Consider the following 19295-nt stretch of genomic DNA (forward strand, 5'->3'; position numbering starts at 1 on the left):
GTTCTTCTGTTAGGAAACTTTCAATCACGGACTCGTAAGAGAACAATAGAGCTGCTAGATAAAGTAGAATAGAATAAAATATAACATCCGTGTATCTAATATCCTAATTTGCCTACAATAGAATACTCTAATATGAACGTACGTCAACGTATTAAAAACACTGAATTTTCTGTAATTATTCAGAGCAACGGTTGTTGTAAACTTGCAAATTCCTTTCCGTATACACTGGATTATATTTTCGATTTCAATGAGTCGCACACGTCCGCGAACGAATCACACGCAGTCGTACGCATTTATTACATTACACTTATGTAAACAGAGTATTGTACTTATGCAAAGCGCGTATTGTGTTTGCGTGTCGGTAGCAAGAGGTTCGTTATGTAAAAGGCGTATTGTGTTAATGTAAATTGCCCAGGAATCGTCGGCCGATGAGAAACGCTCAAAAGTCGGGTTAAGGAGCGTAAACAATCGCCAGGTTACCACAGTGGAACAATCGGAGCTTGAATGCGAAACTGTCCGATTAGGGACCCAAAAGACACAAAAGAACGCCAGGAAATTTGCATCTGTTCACAATTCCATAGAAAATAACTGTACCTCAGAGTCAGGCTAACATGAGTCCATTTTTTAAAAATTAAATTTCTTACAGAATCTCATTACTTTCTTCATTTTATTACAATAATAGGAACTTAGTTGAGTTACGTTATAAGTGAAGGAAATTTAATATTGTAGTATGAAGTACCTCAAATACTATGTTAAGAAACGGGCAATCGAATTTGTTTTTAGTCTCTCCTGAAAAATACCAAAAAGGGACTTGAGTTACGTTGATCCTTAAGCACAGATAAATTACCATTAGTATCCAAAAGGTACAGAGAATCCATATAAATTATAAAACCATGGAAATGATCAAAAGATAAGTACGACTTACAATACTTGAAGACAGAAGCAAGTCTAATTAAATTCTATTTCTCCAATAATGAACTTGAAAACTATCTCTCAAATTCTCCAGAAAAAAAGATAGTTTCCGACTTTAAATAAAATCCTCCCAAATAAGCAGAATAACCAGCCAAAAGCAGCTTTATTTAAGATTAAGGTCAGCGGGTGCGTCTGCCAGAAATTCTGCCAAATGCGCCGCGACAGTGAATGCGTTAACGGGTCAAGACTAAAGCCAATTTCCGCTCGAAACGAGCAAGCATAGGCTCCCTTCTCGTGCACAGCTCGAAAGGTCTCTACTTAACAAACGATCCGTGCATTCTGTCCATGCACGCCGCATCGCCACGGGGGAATTATATTTATAGATTATCCGTTCTTGTTAAAAAATGCCAGCTATGTGACACGACCGCTTCCGCCTCGTGACGAGTAGCAGAGGTCATCTGATAGGAGAGAAGCTAAAGTAGTAAATTGCGCTTATAGTCCAGCGCTGGAGTAGCTCGTCCGCGGTCGGTCGGTGCAGCGTGAAGGCAATTCAATCGCGATACAGTGCCGCTGCAACACGATTTAGAAGTCGGCGCAAACAATTCCATTTCAGGGATAAGTGGCTCTCTGTGGCGTGACAGCGCGTTTATGAGCTACGCGCTGTTAATCGACCGTCTCTGTGCGCGTATCGCACGTGGAAACACGAGACGCGCTTCCGTTACGTTCTATCACGGTGTGTATCAATGTTGTCGATCGTGGATCGGGTGTCGCCGCCGCCGATACTCGAATCCATGGGATCGAGCTTAATTACTCCTTACCATGAGCGATAATATTGTGTCTCGAGGGATAACGACTTTCCCTTTTCTGCTTGTTTTAATTGTCAGTGGATTGACGTATCAATTTGTGCGTGACATTTTTCTCTTCTTTCTTTTATGTAACAGTCCATTCTAAAATAACCATCACAAAACTATAAAATCGAGTCAGAATTTATATAAAAGATCTTTAAATACTCATAACTTTAAGATGCTATCCGAAAATTTGCAAACTTGATCGTGTTAAGAAGACAGTATTGGTATCACTGAGCGACTCCATTTTGGTGTAATATTTCTTCTTTCCTTTAAGCATAAAACCTCAGCACTTTTTTAACGAATTCCGAACTGCTCAATTACTAGTACTAGTTTTTCAAAAGTCAACAAGAAACAAAAGATTCATTGCTGTGCGCTACAATAACAACACAAATGAGACTATCAAGTATGAATTACCATAAATCTAGAGAATGTAAACTGGGTAATCATTACGTGCTCGCAAGTCACTTACACATATAATTCAAGAAATGGTTAATACCCAAGACATGTAGATTCGAGGTGATCCCAGTGAAGAATGTTCGACGATTTTGCAGGGACCACGTTGTACGAAAAGTGGGAGCGTACTTCCGTCCAGGGGGGTGGGTAACGCAATATCCACCACCGCGAGGAGGATTTATCGTGTAAGGCATAAAGCTTTCAGACCGGACGTGTCGCGCAGCCCCATAATCGATTTTCTTCCTCCTGTTCTGACGTCGCTGCTCCAGCTTAATGGAACCAGCAAAACGCTCCTCTTCCCTCGCGTAACCGAATTACCCGAAAAATGGCCAGGAAACGCGGGCCAGCGTTCGAGGATGGATCGCTGGCGGGTAGCGAAGGGACAAAGCTAGGGAAAAGGATGGCTCGATCAGGGAAATCGCGTAAAATCACTCGTAAAGAAAACGGGAGCTTGTTGGCCGAGGCGGAAAGAAATTCCGGAAACGATCGATCCCAGCTGTCGAAAAAACGCCGATCCCGCGACTCCCCCGTGTCACGATGGATCCACTTATTTTTCACCGAGAGGGAGGGAGGAAGCGAGCCATCGACGTTTCCCGTCGACAGCGACGAATCGTCGAACGCGAGCGCTGTAAACTCGCCGCGCGTTTCTGTTTCTTCTATTTCGCGGCGGCGCGCAATCTGTCGCCGATAAAGCGTAAATTGGAAAACGCGCGGCGTCGTTCACGGGGCGCTCACGAGTACGGGGCTGTAAAACTTGCCCCTAGGAGCAAAAAACGAGCGTAACACCCGGGGCTCGTCTCGTTAGAGACGCGCTGTTTGTCCAGGGAAATTGATTTCCACGGCACGGAATTCGACGCCGTAATTTTTACAGGGATGGTTCGTGCTCGGCGCACCTCTGAGAAAACAAACTGTGGAATCGACCATCGATTATTATCATTCCATATATTTTACGAGCAGCCTCGTACGAGCATTTGTATTCTGCTCGGGGAGTGCGACTTTCGAAAAATATAACGGGTGGCCCGGATCGTCGAGCGACTTCATCGGCGCTGCGACGTCGGGAGAATACCAAAGAGGAGGGTCCCTCCACTTCGTTGTCTCGGCTGAATAAATTTCAATTTCGCTGAAATGGCAGAAAAAGGAGGGAGATACAAGGGCATCGATGTGACGCACTGTGAAAGGAGGATATTATCAAAAATATTCTCACTGACTGTATAGTAGGAAATACTTCGCTCAAAAGTATTTTTATATACGCTGCTAAAAAAGAATTGTGGCGTAGAGGAATTTTGAGCAAAACAGGGCAACTTTCACTGACGATAATTCCGCAAGAAATCATCTTAGGATCATGATCTTTTTTCTTAAATTACAGCTGGAAGTCTTGACTATAAGATGCTATGCCTGAATTTATAATTTTAGTGCACCTCTACTACTGTAGCGCCTTAAATCTGAAGGCACGTTTATCGTATTGAAAATTCCAAAGTTTGACGAAATGCACGGACTTTCCAGAATTTTTTACGGGGATGCCGTTTGCTGGAGAATAAAACTGAAACCTTTCCCTTTAATTTAAAAAAAGAATCAAGTCGTTGCGATTTTTTTTCGCAGAGTTACAGCATTTCAAAGTAATCCTTGCATTTTTGTCATGTGGTGACCCTCCTACCTCAGTGCTGTAAAAATGTAAGTGTTACTTTTAAGTGCTGTAACATCGCGAGAAAAAATCGCAGCGACTTACTTTTTTTTATAAATTGAAGGGGAAGGTTCCAACTTAATGCTCCTGCAAATGGCATCCCCGAAAAAAATTCTGGCAAGTCTGTGCACTCCGTCAAACTTTGCAATTTTCAAAGTGACAAACATGCTCTCAGATTTGAAGGATTACAATAATAGAAGTGCATTAAATCTAAAATCAAGGCATAGTATCTTAGAGTAAAGACTTCAATCTTTAATTTAAAAAAAGATCATGACTCTATGACGATTTTTCGCAATTTTGCTCCAAATTTTCCTCTGTCATAATTTTTTGAACAGTATACAATAAAAGTATAAAAGATGAAAAATATAGTAACTACTACCCTTAAATGATCGTTTACGTAATTAAATTCTAACGTCGTCATATCAGAGCCTCTAGCACCAGCTCCATGAAATAAAATGCAAAGTACTTCTATACACATTATAACACTGCGAACATTTAGAGCGTCTGTGCATTTGCGTAAGCCGTGGACACCAGTTCGTCTACGAATAATGCAATTAACTTGTCCTACAGATAGCGTAATTCAATTTCTGGAGAGGCGCCGCCCCCTTACAGGTGAAATTAATTGTCCGCGGCGCGAGGGGTGGATTGAGCCTCCCTCCGCCCTCCCACAAGGGAGAACGGAATCCAAGCGAGTATTCCCAGGAATAGGACGTCTTCGTCGGGCCAGGAGACAGTTCTTATGGAGCACGATATTCCAGATAGCATCGCCGCGGCTAATTGCAAGCCACCGTCGCCAGCAACCCCGAGCAATTAATTATCTCGACGAGCGGACAATTAAATGGGACAAATCGTACGCGTTCCCGCGATTGGCTAACACAGACACCTCTTTAGGGGATCCAGGTCTGATCTGGATCCAGAGAACTGAGGCTCGAGGGTGAAAGGCGAGATAGTTTCGCTTTCGCGCGACGATCTGAGTCAGGGTTGTCGCAAGACTTCCATCCTTGGGTATAGTGGGGGAAATTGGAAGATGAGGAAAGGAATGACAGCTGTATCATCTAGGGTTTAGGGTCCAGACCTTCACTGCCCAACTATGAGGTGCCAGAAACTAGAGCAAAATGTGAAATTGAGTTTATTGCATTTTTGAATAATTTTGGACATTTTGTGTCTTACTTTAGTGAAAAATACTAATACTACTTTCTCACATAGTTGGGTAGTATACTAATAAGACACTTATTATTTCCCACTATACCCGAGGGAATTCCTATGGCACCCCTGAATTCTGAGGTAACACTTCATTACGCTTCACTCTCGTTCTTCTCCTTGGAAGATAAATGCTCAGCTCAATATGGGAACGCGACGTTCCCAGAAGCTTCTGGAGGAGCCAGCGCGAATTAAGCAAGAATTTGATCGACCTTTACCGAGAAGCGATCGAACACGATTATTCAACCACCGTCACGCGAGTAAACAGGGATTCCTGACGACATCCGATTAACTGCCACTGACATGGAATTAGCTTCCTTTATTACCATCGAATTGCCGAGGCACACGAGCTTTTATAGGTATATGGTCTATGTATGAGCGAAGCTGAGGACGTTTGAGAATGCAAATCAGGCAAATGTTAATTCTCTCAATGACCTATATACCGCGTCAGGAGGTTACATATTCATTAATGCTGAGAAGATTCGACATTTTTTCGCCAGCGTGGATCGATAGAAGCCAATCAGCTTAAACCAGTCGGAGGATCAGCCTTGGATGGTGTATTTAACGGTACTCCTGTTTAGACTCACAAACACAAAGATCTGGTTTCCTTGAAGCTACGACTTCGAAAAAAGCTGATTACTAATTCGGAGGACACGTTTAACGAGCAGCTCCGACATTGCTGCGGAACGATAATTATACTATGCGAAGGGGATTAATTATCCCAGCCCGGAACCGCGAAACCAATCTGTCGTGATTACACGGCGAAGGCAGCAGCGCGACGGAATGACGCACAATCGTAGGCGATAAAGTTGTCCAGTTTGATCACGGTGATCAGCGTGGTCGAAGCCGGAAGAAATTAGTTTCATGCGCTCGGCTACGCGTCACAATTCAAGCGGTTCGACGGGGCAGGAAGTGCGACGCAGTTACAGTATCATTACTCCAAGCTTAATAAACGCGAGGGAGTGCAGATTTGCAAAAATTTCGGGGCACCAAGGCTAATCGAGGGTCCTCGAAATTTCAGGAAATTTTCCACTGTTGAGTGCACAGAATCGACCGACAAAATTTCACCCATTCACCGATTCTTCGTAATCTGTGTTCGTTATAATTTGCAGCTCGCCTCGGCTATATTTTGCACGACAGTGCAGCACAGACTCGAAAGCAATAGGGTGCGACGTGGAGCTAATAGTTTTCAGCGCGCAAAACTGTTCGAACAATATTACGCGATCGAGATCGTGTATCGTTATCGGATGCGAAAGGGGTCAGGCTAATGGTTCGCGGTGAGATGCAGTAGCCTGTGCGATTCCTGTGGCGAATTTACCTGCATTTACGTGCAGGCAGATTTTTCCACGAAATTCGATCACATGTCAATGTGTCGAATCGGGGAATACAATTTATGAATAAATAATTTGATGGTGGTCATTGTTCTGGTACTTTCGAGGGATTTTAATTTATACTAGAATTAATACTTTATTGTTATTGTGACCAATATGCTTTAATTAATACTGGAATTTTCGAGTCTAGGAAATTTAAATGTTTTCAAATGTTTAAATTTGTAAAAAGTAAAATCTTTTTAAAATTCAATTTTCTTAGCTTTTGTCGATTTTAGACTCCTTTTGGTTACTTTATTCTTTACATTGCAAAGTCTCGAATAGAATCGCCTATCTTCTTACGAATAATTTCGCGTGCATGTTCTGCAATTCGTAGCTATAGCAGCTACCTCTACAGAAAGGCCTCTACCAAGCTACTGCAACTTTAAACTTTTAACTATAGAACTACTAAAGGTGGGCAATTTAATTTCTTCAGAAAACAGTTGAAATTTTTCAAAGAAGTTAATATTTAAGCTATTCATTACAAACTAAGTTTCTGTCTTTTATGCTGCATACATTAAAAAAGGTCGTCGTTTCTTTAAAGTTTTGATTAGTTTAAATGACTGTGGGTATATTCCTCTCACCTTTTGATATTTTACATTCTACATACACGCGGCTTTGGAAATTAGTTTCTCATTGCATATGAAGTGTTGCATAAATTTGAATGAAATGCACTTTAAACTCTGCACAATTTGTGGTTCCACGAAATATCAAAATAACGTCGACTAAAAAGCAGCAACAAAAAGTTCCAACTCCAGTTACAAACATTTTCCATTCAATTCTCCCGAAAATACATTTACTTAAAAATTCAAAAACAAGTGAACCTGAATATCCCATACATAATCCTCAATTTTCGTCAATACGATCACTATCACTATATTCACCAAAACCATAGCTTAGCCCCCACCCTCTGACTATCCCCTGCTTTGATTACCGTAACTGCAACGCAACTGCACAGCGGCCCGAGGCGGAACACGAATCAGCCGAACATCAACTGGCAATAAATCCCGACTGTCTGACTACGTTATCTTCGCTAATGAAAATGTCAGCGGTATCGGCAATAAAACCTGCTCGAGGGATGCTTTACAGGAGCACCTATTGCGTACAACTGTCGCGACAATGTAAGAAGCTGTCGTGCACTGTGCACGTGCAATTGCATACACTCGCGCTTGTATCCGCGGAGTGTAACAAGCGGGTAATTTACGAACTGTTCGAATCGTGTCCGCGACTGCACGGCCCTATTGCATCCTCCTCTGCCCTGTTTACCCCTTTCTGCTTTCTCCTTTCCTCCGCTCGATCACCGCCGTTAGAGCTCGTCATCATTACTGGAGAACAACGATTCGCGAGTACTCTTCTCGTCGGCTATCCTCGAGGCGGGTTATTTCCGCTTAAAGGCCGCAGAGATGTTGCTGCCGCTGTAGTCGGCAATTGAGCACGCTCAAACATCGAAATTAGATGCTGGGGTCAATGCACGGAGGAATTCAGACCCACCCCGTCGATTATCGCGCCGAGTTGTCTCGAAGAGGAAGAGCCCCAAAGAGGCTTGCCAGAAAATTTCTGGTTGAGAGAAAAAAGCGAATTTCCTGCATCTCCCACATTCTCTAGATTTGCTGATTTTTTATTAAGGAAGGGTGGTATAGAACCTGCTGTCTGATGACGACATGAGGGAAGTTTCTGAATGAGGTGGGGATTCTTAGAAATCACTTAGTAACTAATAGGGCAAAGGGTAGAGATTAGTAGGGATTAGTAAGGATTAGTAGGGCAATCCCCACCTCATTCGAAAAGCTCCCTTTCTACCTCGTAACGTCACTGAACAGCAGGTTTCATACCATCCCTGTTAGTGCAGGTGCAGACGACAGACAGTTTTATCAGTGTAAATAAGGGCTCATTACAGACTAAACAATCCTTCTTTTATCTAATGGATAAGAAGATAATCGATATATAAAATTCTATCGAGGCTCTAATTAGACTTCAGTCAGAAATTTTTAGTGAAATTGTCGGTCTCGTGCGCCTAGGCTAATTTTAAGATCTCTTAAGACGTCTGGGGACTGCGAGACGCATAGAGGACTGGCTTTCCTCTTTCGACCAGGAATTTTCTGGCAACCTGGTCTCAGAAAATCGCGAAGCACGCTCCAGCTCGAGGGGATCCAGGTTCGTCGTCCCAAGAGGATCCCTCGCGAATTTCGTCTTTTCGAGCGTTTTCGCGATACGCTCGGGGCAAATACGCCATGAAAGAATTCCCAGGTCGATGAATAGCCCCTCGATGCGCCCTCGAGCATGGCTTTCTCCGAAATTAGCGCGATCAATTCCGCTCTTGAAAATTAATTGCCTCGCGTGTCGAGAGGCCCGGTTGATTTAATCTCTCAGCGAGAGCTACCGACGTCGCGGCGAACTTTCCGTGATCGATGTCGATGGGAATGCACGGGGAACCGATGAATTTCGAAGTCCACGAAGAAAGCGACTCTTGAGTCGGTGATGGGTAGAGCAAAGGGTGCGAGGCACGCGAACACCCTGTGTCGAAGTTTTATCGCGTTGTCACTGAGACTTGATTGACCGATTCGGGGGGTTCGCGAGAACAGTGGAGTTTTCAGAAAAAGTGGCATAATAGACTCTAGAAGTAGGAATTTAAGGGACGAAACAGTAAAATAAAATGAACATCAAGAATAACGAAGTTGTGATTGAGTCTTTGCCTGTCAATTATAATCGTTTAAAAAGGGGTATAATCTGCCTGAAACTTGGCAAATTGAATGACTCCACTGTCAGCACGAAATTCCTAGCAAGTGTTATTATCATAGCCACTGTCAAAGTGTCGATTCCATCCACTACAGCTAGTAGTAGAACCAAGTACTCTTACAGACGAGACTACAGCAGTCACTATTTTCTTTAAATATCTATAATTAATAAACGAAGGCTCAAACACAATTTTGTTATTCCTCCTTTTCCCTCTACTTCGATGTCTGAAACCACCTCTCGAATTCGCCTCCCCCGTCGTCGAACATCCTATAATACAAGACAAACAATGCTTGTCGTAGAAGGTCGCGCGTACAGAGTGGCTCAGGAGAAGCTCGTAACTTCCTTCGTCAGTTTAACAGCTCGGGCCACAGTGAAACAAGGCCTTTCCACTTTACCGAACGGCAATAAAGCATCAGACACAACTGGCCGCAGAGAGGAACTCCCAACCCGCTTCTTCTGCCCCGTAGATTTAGTGTATGGACGAGCAGAGTTAAAACGTTTGTTGCTTGTGATTAATGGCTACGCGAGCCACGGTCGTTAGGACTTCTTTCACAGTTTGCTTTCTTCCCCCTTGGTCTTTGCTTCTACTCTTTGATGATACTTGACGATCGGTTGTGCTTCGCCATTTCCTCGAGTTCGAAAATACCTTTAGCGATCTCGACTTTATGTATAGTAATATAGGATTGTGATATTTGTGGCTAGGAAACGTAAAGACATAAATAATATCTCTTTTGAATTTGAATTTTTGAATAGGATGAACATATGCAGCTAATACGATAGATATTGGATTTGCAGGAGAAGTTGGCTTCGAGAAACTTTTCTTGCAAAAAAGGAGAATATATTAAAATACGACTTCAGAATATGGGGTCGATGCTAACTAAATCTTTGAATATTAATATCTCTAAAACAGAAATGTGTAAGTTATGCTGTTTTTTCTTGCAACCACAGATATCATCGCGAACGATATTTCAGAAAACATTCGCGCGATAAAATGGCCAAAGAGCAGCTAGTCTGACCGTTCGCATTTTAAATCCTCGATTGTATAATCGCTGAAACCAGTATGCAAATAGTTCGAGAGTTTGTATCGATGACCCCACGAAAGAGATAGTATCCTAATATCAGACACCTTAAGGAGAGATGGAAAGACATCTTGGTAAAAAAGAACCGTTTTTTGTAAAAAAATAAATGAAACTTTTCGTAATGTATTCTGGAAAATAACTTTTTCCATGTGAATATATGACCAGAACAGTATTTTATGATGCTCTTAAGTTAATTAACACTTTTTATTAAAGAATGAAAGAAAAGAAGCAATAGAGAAACATTCTTGTAAATTTATTTGTAAGTTCTATCTTCCAGTGTTTACGCCTCGTATCCCTTTCTGGGATTTCTGTTTCACGATGGTTTTTTAAAGGAGATTATGAAGGCAGGTTTTAGTAAATTAAAAGTGCTTCGTATAAGGATACATGACACTATATCTAACACTAAGAGCCACTGTGTCTCACATTACGACCATGGTCTCCTAACAAGAGACCGTGTCTACTAAAACCAAATTAATACTTTTTCTACAAAGAAGCACCTGATTTTAAAACAAAGTAATTTGCATAGATGGGCCAGCTATTATTTAGACTAAAAACAGCATTAATCTCCAGTCTCAAAACGTTAAAAGCATCTCTCGAAAAATAAAAATAGAGTCCACTAATCACCTCAGACAGTCTCCAGTGCATGTATTCCAAACCAGTTTCCAATTCAACGACTTGACTAGACTCACAATTCTTTATCGTTTTCCTTTCAACTTTTCTCAATTACCAGTCCCACTCCTCGCTTTTTCACATCGAGTTATCCGTGATTTTCCACCTTCGCTCTTGCGCAACTCGCGATAACGGCCTCATCTAATCTACCCGTACACAGCAATTTGCGCTGTATTATTGTTGCCTCTGCTCGCCAATTATGCCGTGCAATCTCGAGCATCAGCGCAGGTCCGCGACCGCGAATTAATATTGATATTCCGACCGATGAACTAATAGTCGACAATTTCGAAATCTGTTATCAGCTCGGGTATCGCCGTGCCCGCGCTTCACACGTCGTTTTGGCCAGCGTTTGTTAATGACCTCGAAGATACCAGCGCAGTCCATTTACTGGACGTGGAAATCGATCACAGCATTCTTGCGGCGTAAGTTCCTCCAAACATCGAAGGCCAGCGAATGATCGTCCTTAATCGATAGTCGATACCGCCGATGAAGAAGGGGGAAGCCCGCCAAATTCTTCATCCACGTCCTGACAATCGAGCACTAAGTATCCAGGGTTGCCACACGAGTTCCCTCTTTTAGGTAAAGTGTGATAAATTAAGAAGTCAAGGAAGAAATGAGTATCCTATTGTATTGTGTTGCTAAGGTCTCAATCTAGGGTCTAGACCTGTACCAATAGGACACTGTTAGAAGTTCAGAAGCTGTCAGTGGATCTGATTGGCTTCGTAGAAAAATACAGATGGCACACACTCATTTCCCGTATTGGTCGAACTAGTCACATCTATTACTACTACCTGGATCGAATCGAGCACTCCTCTTGACCCTTTACTGTTTCACTGACAACTTCTGAGCTCCCAATTGGACGCTTGTTAATTCTTCCTTCACTTCTCGATTTCCCCCATTATATCCAAGGAAGGAATTCGCGCGGCAGCCCTTAAAGTATCGCGGAGGAGTGTTAAAAAAACGAACAGTGGACAGGACTTGACGGAACGAGACACCGTTAACGCTCAGCGGTGTGCAAAGGTAGATTTAATGGCGGTCCGCAAGAACGAGGACCATTATTAAAAACGAGTTCTGAACGCGAGCCAGGGAGAAACGCGGAAACTGGCGGCGAGCTCGCGAAGAGATCAGGGGAAGAAAGAAATTAGTCGTTTCGCTGGATAAAACGCGTGGTAATGTATATTCGCTCGGTATGGAAGCCCGAAGTTGGGGCAGACGTGGTAGGTGTTAATAACGAAGCAATTCATTAGAGTTTACCTCTCGCTGTTTCATGAATTTACCAATAAATTTTAGTTACCGCTCCGCGAGCTCTAAGTACGTCACTCTACATGATGAACCAACGAACACAACCCCTGGGGGGAAACAGGGTTCAGCGGGGGTGTTGAAACAAAACCAGGGACAAATTCTGTGTTTCATCGTCGGTGTTCCTTATGCAAAAAGGCGAAAGGGAGGATGATTATGAAAGAAGTGATGGACGTTTCAGCTATTCTCTTGTGGGTCGAAATATCTCGTCTCACAAAGGGATGGAAATACTTCCCTCGTTTTGTTTCGTGTAAGTAAAGCGTGGAGCTTTGCTAATGTTCCTAGAATCAATGTAGGATATCTGTACGCAACAGAGAGGTCTTAAACGCTGAACGCTGACGCATTTACAATAGGGAGAAGTTTCTGGAGGAAATTACAAAAGTAGAAGAAAATCAACTCTGGAGGAGTCTCTTTGCATTCGTCGAAGGAACACAAATTTTCCAGGGGAAGAGGGCGGAGCGTGAAAAATGCGCCTTTCAAACTCTGTGATTATTCAGGGAAGAGAGCCCCGTTCGAGTCGTCTAAAATTCCCAACAGGAGGAAAGATTCTCCCCCCAGAGGGAAGAAATTTTGCACGAGATTGCTCGGAACGGAAGGAACACGGCAAAGGCAAGGGCGAAGCGAGTGAGCGTTTTCTGAATGCGACCTCGTCGAGGGCTTGTTTATTCGATGCATTTGCCTCGAATCGCGGGCCAAATTGCAAATTGAATAACGTCAAAGTCACGCGGCTACGTTAAACGACTCGCGACGGGAAAAATATGCCCATATCGATTGACCCTGTTTCGCGTAACAAAAAGGGGGAAGGAGAAGCGACTAAACACCAACAGACCGTGTAATTCTTCCGAGAACTCTCTATCTATCTATCTGTATTTGCCAACCTAGCATCGAGGATCACTTGAGCCACTTTTCATCGAAAAAAATCGCCTCCCGTTATCGTGCAACAGAGAAAACACTTACCAAGAAGAATGGATCCTACGCGAGTGTATTCCTCCCGAAATCCCCGAGGTCCTCCTTCGTCCAGGCAAGTCGATTCACAATGAAACCAAACAGTCGAAACTCACACGGATGTGTTCACGCGCGATCCAGGACGCTATCACGACGCGAGGTGCCCAAAGGCAGGAAAAACGGGAAAACCGTCGACGCGCATCATGCGACTGACTCTTTCACTGTACGATCGGAGACGATCCAGTTCTCTTCAGCTCGATCGCGCTCGCGGATCGGCCACGTGACAACGAGTCCACCTTGACCACGAAACGAGGAGGCGACACCGCGATGCTCGTAGCAGCAGGCTACACCGTGAACTGAATTCGGTGGTAGCCGAAGCTACGCTCGGAGCCCCGATTGACTCGCAGCCAGGCGCCGCCTGAGGCGCCTCTACCATCCGCAATGTGGAAACTTCCTCGTGGGCTCGTTACCTCGACCGTCCTTGTTTATCCACCGAACCGAACCCAGACCTCGCTCGCCTACGCTTCCGCGGGGCTGTTACCGATTCTCAGGTAGCCTGGGACGTCAGATCGAATGTGGCGTTCGAGGGGGCGATTTGTTTACAGTTTTCTCTCGCTCCAAACGACCGTGACCTCGGCTCCAAGAGTGAGGAAATTGGGACGAAGGACGAACTGACTGCTTTTATTTGGATTCTTGGGGAGAATTCTCTGCCTGCAAGGAGAAGATATCTGTGATCTATTTCTGTTTTTTAGATACTGACGTTCGAGGACGGTTCTTTTGGATCTTGATTCTGAATTTGCAGAATTTTATGTGCTTGCACTCTAGTAACTCTTTGAATATGGTGGAGGAAAGTGGAAGGTGAGGAATGAAGTAACGAGTGTCCTATTGGTACAGGTCTAGGTCTTAGAACCAGCAACATAATACAATAGGGTATACAAAGCGTTCCAGGAGACTTCTGCTGGGACCAGAACAGTATTCAGGACTATCAAAAATATGAACTACAATAAAGCAAAAATTATGTTTTCTATAAAAAATGTAACTTATATTCTTTGACCTGAGTCACACAACTGAGGAGCTTTCAATCAGCTGTCTGCAGAATTTATAAAATTGTAACGTGTCTCTGAGTCCCTCGATTAGGAATTAATACACAAATTCCAGCGACATACCAAATCCTCCCTCCCTCTTTGATCAAAAGCCCCCCATCGAAAATAGTACTTTTCTCCCTGGCGCCTCTGATAAAAGGAAAACTTCCCCCTGGCGTCGTTCGATCCCCGATGGGTGTTTGTCGATACAAATTCAATATCCCTGGTGCAGGGTTTACACACAGCCCCGCACCTGTGCGCATGGCTCCGATGGCGCAGCTATTCCAGGAATAAAGGGAAACTCCGTTGCTGCTTGCATTTCAGAGGAGTATCACCAACGCCGACGTTCATCGAAAATTTCCTCGCGAGCGAAGAACATGGAAGTCGCTGTTAATATTATTGGGTCGGCTGGTAACCTCGTTTACCGAGATAAGCTCGCCGCGACGATTTCGCTGCTCGAGAGACAAGCAGCCTCTGAATTTCAACGAAAACGAGCGGTTCGAAGCGGACAGCGCTCGGCTCAGCAGGCCCCAGCTTTCACGGCGACGTCGATACGCCCAGACACGCGGAAACAAGTTCAAATGCCAGCCGATAATCGCTGACTCCCACGCAGAGGCCTGCTATCTCACTCTCTCGTGGAAAAAGAAACGCGACGAGGCGGGGAAACGCGCGGGCAGAAATTACAAAACCCAGACACCTCGGAGGGAACTCAATTTCCCTGTACGTTTTGTTAATTTCTCCCGCGGCTTTGGCTCGGTAATCCCGAATTAAAGAGGCGAACGTTGCAATTGGTGGCTCGAATTGCGGGATTAAACCGTCGAGTACAGACGGTGGCCAGCCGTTTTTCGTTACCTCTGAAAAACAGTCCACGCGATCATGCAGGCCAGGACGCGGCTCGCTGAAGAAAGCGTGGGTGGAGAACCGTGGAAAGTGCTTGGCTCGCAGTCGGTTCTGACGAAGGTCGTGCCACGTCTGGGACAATCGGCGAGGCGATATTGCCTAGGAGCGAGTGACTCGTGGCTCGAGGGGCCAATATGTATTCCAGGTGCATACAACGACCGAAGGTTCTTGGCCCTTGCGTGCACCGTTAGCTCAGGCTAACCGACCAGTTTCGATGCGGCACAGTTGCGAAGCCGTCGTCACTGGACGATCCAATTAATTTCATCTCGATGGACGAAAGGCGAGAATTGCGCCGAGCAAAATACAGAAATGTATTTATATACGAACTGTACTGTCTAAGCTTCTGAATTTCGAAGGTTTGGAAGAAGATTTCACGTTCCTCGGTAACACGAAACGCTGGACAGAATAATTAGCACTAGATTGATCCAAATTAATCTCTATCATATTAAGGCACAGTCACTTGGACTTTAAATAAAGATTCCTAGAAATAAGCATTCAGAAAATTGAAAAATTGTAAGTATTTGTAAAAGGACTTCCAAGATATATGAATTAGTATTTGAAAATTTAGAAACTTTAAAGAGGAAAGAGTCCAGTTAAATTCAAGATTCTACTATATTATAATATCCATTCTAATCGAAGAGACAAAATGTACCTAATATGTATTTTCAAAGAATATAACACACGAGGAACAATCGTAGTGTTAATTCTCACTCCTCCACTAGATCAACTATTAAACATGACACGTATACCACGAATTGTACACGAGTGAACCGCATGCACCGATCGTTTTTCCAGGCTGACGTAGTCCGCGATGCAGAACCGCGCGAAATAAATGTCAAGTTTCAAAGCCGCAGGTGCGTACGTACGCGTGGCATTTATTGAATGATTATTTGCACTGGACGCAACACAATCGTTATTTATCCCAGCTACACACGTCAAATGTCAGCGGGAGAAGAAACGTTGGCCAGGTCTCGAGGCACAGCTTAAGACACATGGTTCCGCGCGCAAACTCGCGAGAAATTTTTCTATTTCCAGGTCACGTCTCGCGCTTGTATTTTGACGGGGTTACTGCGCGATTCAACAAGGGACACGCCTTTTCTTCTCCATTTTTTCCTTACCCATGGCCACCTGTGCAAAGAGCCAGGCGAGTTCATTAGCGGAAGCGACGGCTGCAGCACGCCTCGAATTTAAGGGCATTCTCCTAATGAGCGGGGAAAAAATCTTCGATTACTAACTGCCGCGGCGCGCATCAGTTTCTATCTCGCTGGGGAAATGGGATTAAACGTGATAATTTCCTTCCTGCTGGTATCCGCGGAGAGGTAATGAAAGCGTTTTGCAAATACCCTTTCCCGAGCGTCCATTACGCGTGGATTGTAATGTTATGAAATTTTGCTGTGGATACTGTTGACGTAATGATAGCAATGTTTAGGGGTAATTGAAGGCTGACGAACACGAGATAAACTACAAATTTAGAAGTTATATGAAGTCCATATGAGCTACTCATTTGCCAAATCGATTAACTTCACGAAATAAAAATATTTCCATTGAAATATTAGATGAAAAATGCTGTGACACTAAAATCTCACAAAATTCAGAAAATAGAATTAATCACTTTGACTTGTGAGTTTGTGCAGCACATTTCACACGAATTTCCTCGACATTTTCCGTGTCAGCTTTTTATTTACTGCTATTTTGAGACGCTCTAGGTCAACAAACATAATAGGTCTTTCATATTCTTGCCCCCTCTATCGTGTGACATTGTTCCCAGTGGGACAACAAAGAAAGGTACGAGTCAGCCAAGGCCTCGTAGCAATGAAAATTAATGCTGCATTCACCAGGATGACTAGTACTCACTATTATGGACTCCTACTTGACTGCTTTACGATCATGAAAGATCGCCAGTAGCTGCTCGTTCGATAATGCATCAGAATCGATCGACCCTCCCTCCACCTTCGACTTCTCTGTTTTCCACAGCGAACATTTATGATCGAAAGTTCGCGAAATAATGGCCGCTCGTAAAGCTCCTCTCCAGCTCGATTTTTCGAAGTTGCTGAAATGAACGCGATGGTCGTAAAAAATTTACGAAAACGCAGGTGGATATATATGCGTGTCATTGGCAATCGAATAGATTTCGTCGATGAACTGCACTTCTGTTCCTGATTTGCCGAATATTTGTCGCTGACGCATATAATGGGAAAAATGGTACCTTATTGATCGAGAGACAATTCAAAACGGGGACACAGCGATGTCACTGAAGAGGCTCTGAAAAGGCGCGCGACAGGGCACGCTTTCAGAGATTAGTAATACAAATTGTATCGTTTCTGGCTCGATCGACCCTTTCGCGACGACGCATGGGTACTTTTAAAACCGGTTTCAGTTTATATAGTGCTCGATACAAGCCAGCTCGAGGGAACTCGAGAAACTCTGATGAACATTTTACTCCAATTTGGTTCTTGCTGGAAATTGGCGCAATAATAGGAGGAGGAATTTCGTTGCCTCGATTTTGAGGAACAACTAGAGTCATCTATAAACTCGAGGCTCAAAATTGAAATAAGCTTGCAAGATATTATATTTATATATACATGGCTCGATTTTATGTCGGATAAAGTTTCAGTGTAAAAGCGTAGAAATGAGATTCAATTATTCTAACAAACTTTTTACAAGTACATACACAAAGTATACAATTCCTAGATACACTAAAATTACTATTTATTTATTTACTTACGTAAAGATGAAATTTAAACCGTAGATAGAGCCCAAAAAATAGTATATACGATCGACAATAAAGAATATTTGCAATACGCATAGATTTATAAGCAGATTATAGAATTTGATGAAGTGAGAGTTTGAAAGTGTCTAAAGACTGACCTATTATATCAACTATTCGATTGACTATTGCACCAGGTCGAAAAGCAGAGGACCACAGGCCCTCGGAAGCTTTCCATTGTTCTCGCAGCTCGTCAATTTCGTTCATAAAGTTCTTTGTGCGATTGGATGGATAAGCTATCAGTTTTTCCGCGAGCCTTCCAGCCCGGAAATTCTAGTTCGATGCAGCCAGGACGGAAATAAAGATAAAAGGCTCGATTAAAACTGATTCCCATCGACTGGTCCATCGATCTTGCCCGCATTGAAGGGAAAGAAGTACTCGAAGCGGTCTGAAAAGTTCGCAGACAGGGGTACGCTTTGGTTCGGGTTGATTTGACCCCATGCTCTTTCACGATTCACCGAGAAATATATGAAAATCGATGTTGATAAAAATTGCACGCGAAAATTGCTCGTTTCTGTGCTCGAGGCACTCGTATCTGGATCGTATCGTTACACCGAGTTATAAGCAAGCCACTGGCGCAAGGGTTCGTTGGACTGTGTTATGAAGGAAATGACAATACTCGATAATAAATAGCAATCCGGGGAAATAATGCTGGCTCGAATTTATATTTCATGAGAGTAGAGCCCGCGGGGCACGTCGCTGCCCGACGAGCTCTCTAATATAATACGCCCACGCGAATATAGATCGTGAAATTCTGAAAGTGCAACGATCCTTCGTGAATACGTCATAGAATCGGTTAAAGAAAAGACTATAAACGGTGCAGGTTGCCTGCACCTTTATTCTAATTACAACTTTCTACTACCTGGCATCGTTATCGAACTGAAATCGACCTCCTTTGCTTGCCTCTATCTCTGCTTGCAAATACCAAGCAAGAAGGTAGAGAGCAGGTCTGTTGATCCAAAATATTCTCGCTTGGCCAAGTACAGATTCCTTAATGAGGAAAATATTGTACCAGCCATGAAGGCTCGCTTCGAAAAAGAAATATGTATCTCGTTTTCCTCGTTCCTTCTTCTTTTATTACAACTCCCCTGCTTCTGAAACTCGTTCTCTCGAAGGTTTTGCATTATTTAGACAAGCTGCAGAATCCTGCGTCCAGTGATTTCATAGTACATCATTCTTTCCATAGGATTATCTCAAAGTGGGTCATACATAATTTCTTGTGCAAACAATATTTAAATGATCTTTACTTATAAAGACCATTACTTAGAAACTTGATATACGAGTAGTGTATCGAAAAATATCCGACACGTATTTTTTGAAGGATTGATTTTCATCCCCTAAACATGAATATCAACAGCTA

The 19295-nt window shown here is 43.4% G+C and overlaps 1 long non-coding RNA gene across 1 annotated transcript in view; it reads right to left on the reverse strand.

The window, feature by feature from the left end:
- LOC143177816 (uncharacterized) overlaps positions 1 to 13714 on the reverse strand; it is a 114132-nt gene extending 100418 nt beyond the window's left edge. The window contains exon 1 of the long non-coding RNA XR_013001660.1: positions 13199 to 13714. This is a non-coding gene — a long non-coding RNA (uncharacterized LOC143177816). The remainder of the gene's footprint in view (positions 1 to 13198) is intronic.
- Between the last annotated feature and the right edge of the window lie 5581 nt (positions 13715 to 19295).

The sequence above is a fragment of the Calliopsis andreniformis genome, chromosome 4 (genome assembly GCF_051401765.1).
Source record: "Calliopsis andreniformis isolate RMS-2024a chromosome 4, iyCalAndr_principal, whole genome shotgun sequence".
Taxonomy (NCBI): Eukaryota; Metazoa; Arthropoda; class Insecta; order Hymenoptera; family Andrenidae; genus Calliopsis; species Calliopsis andreniformis.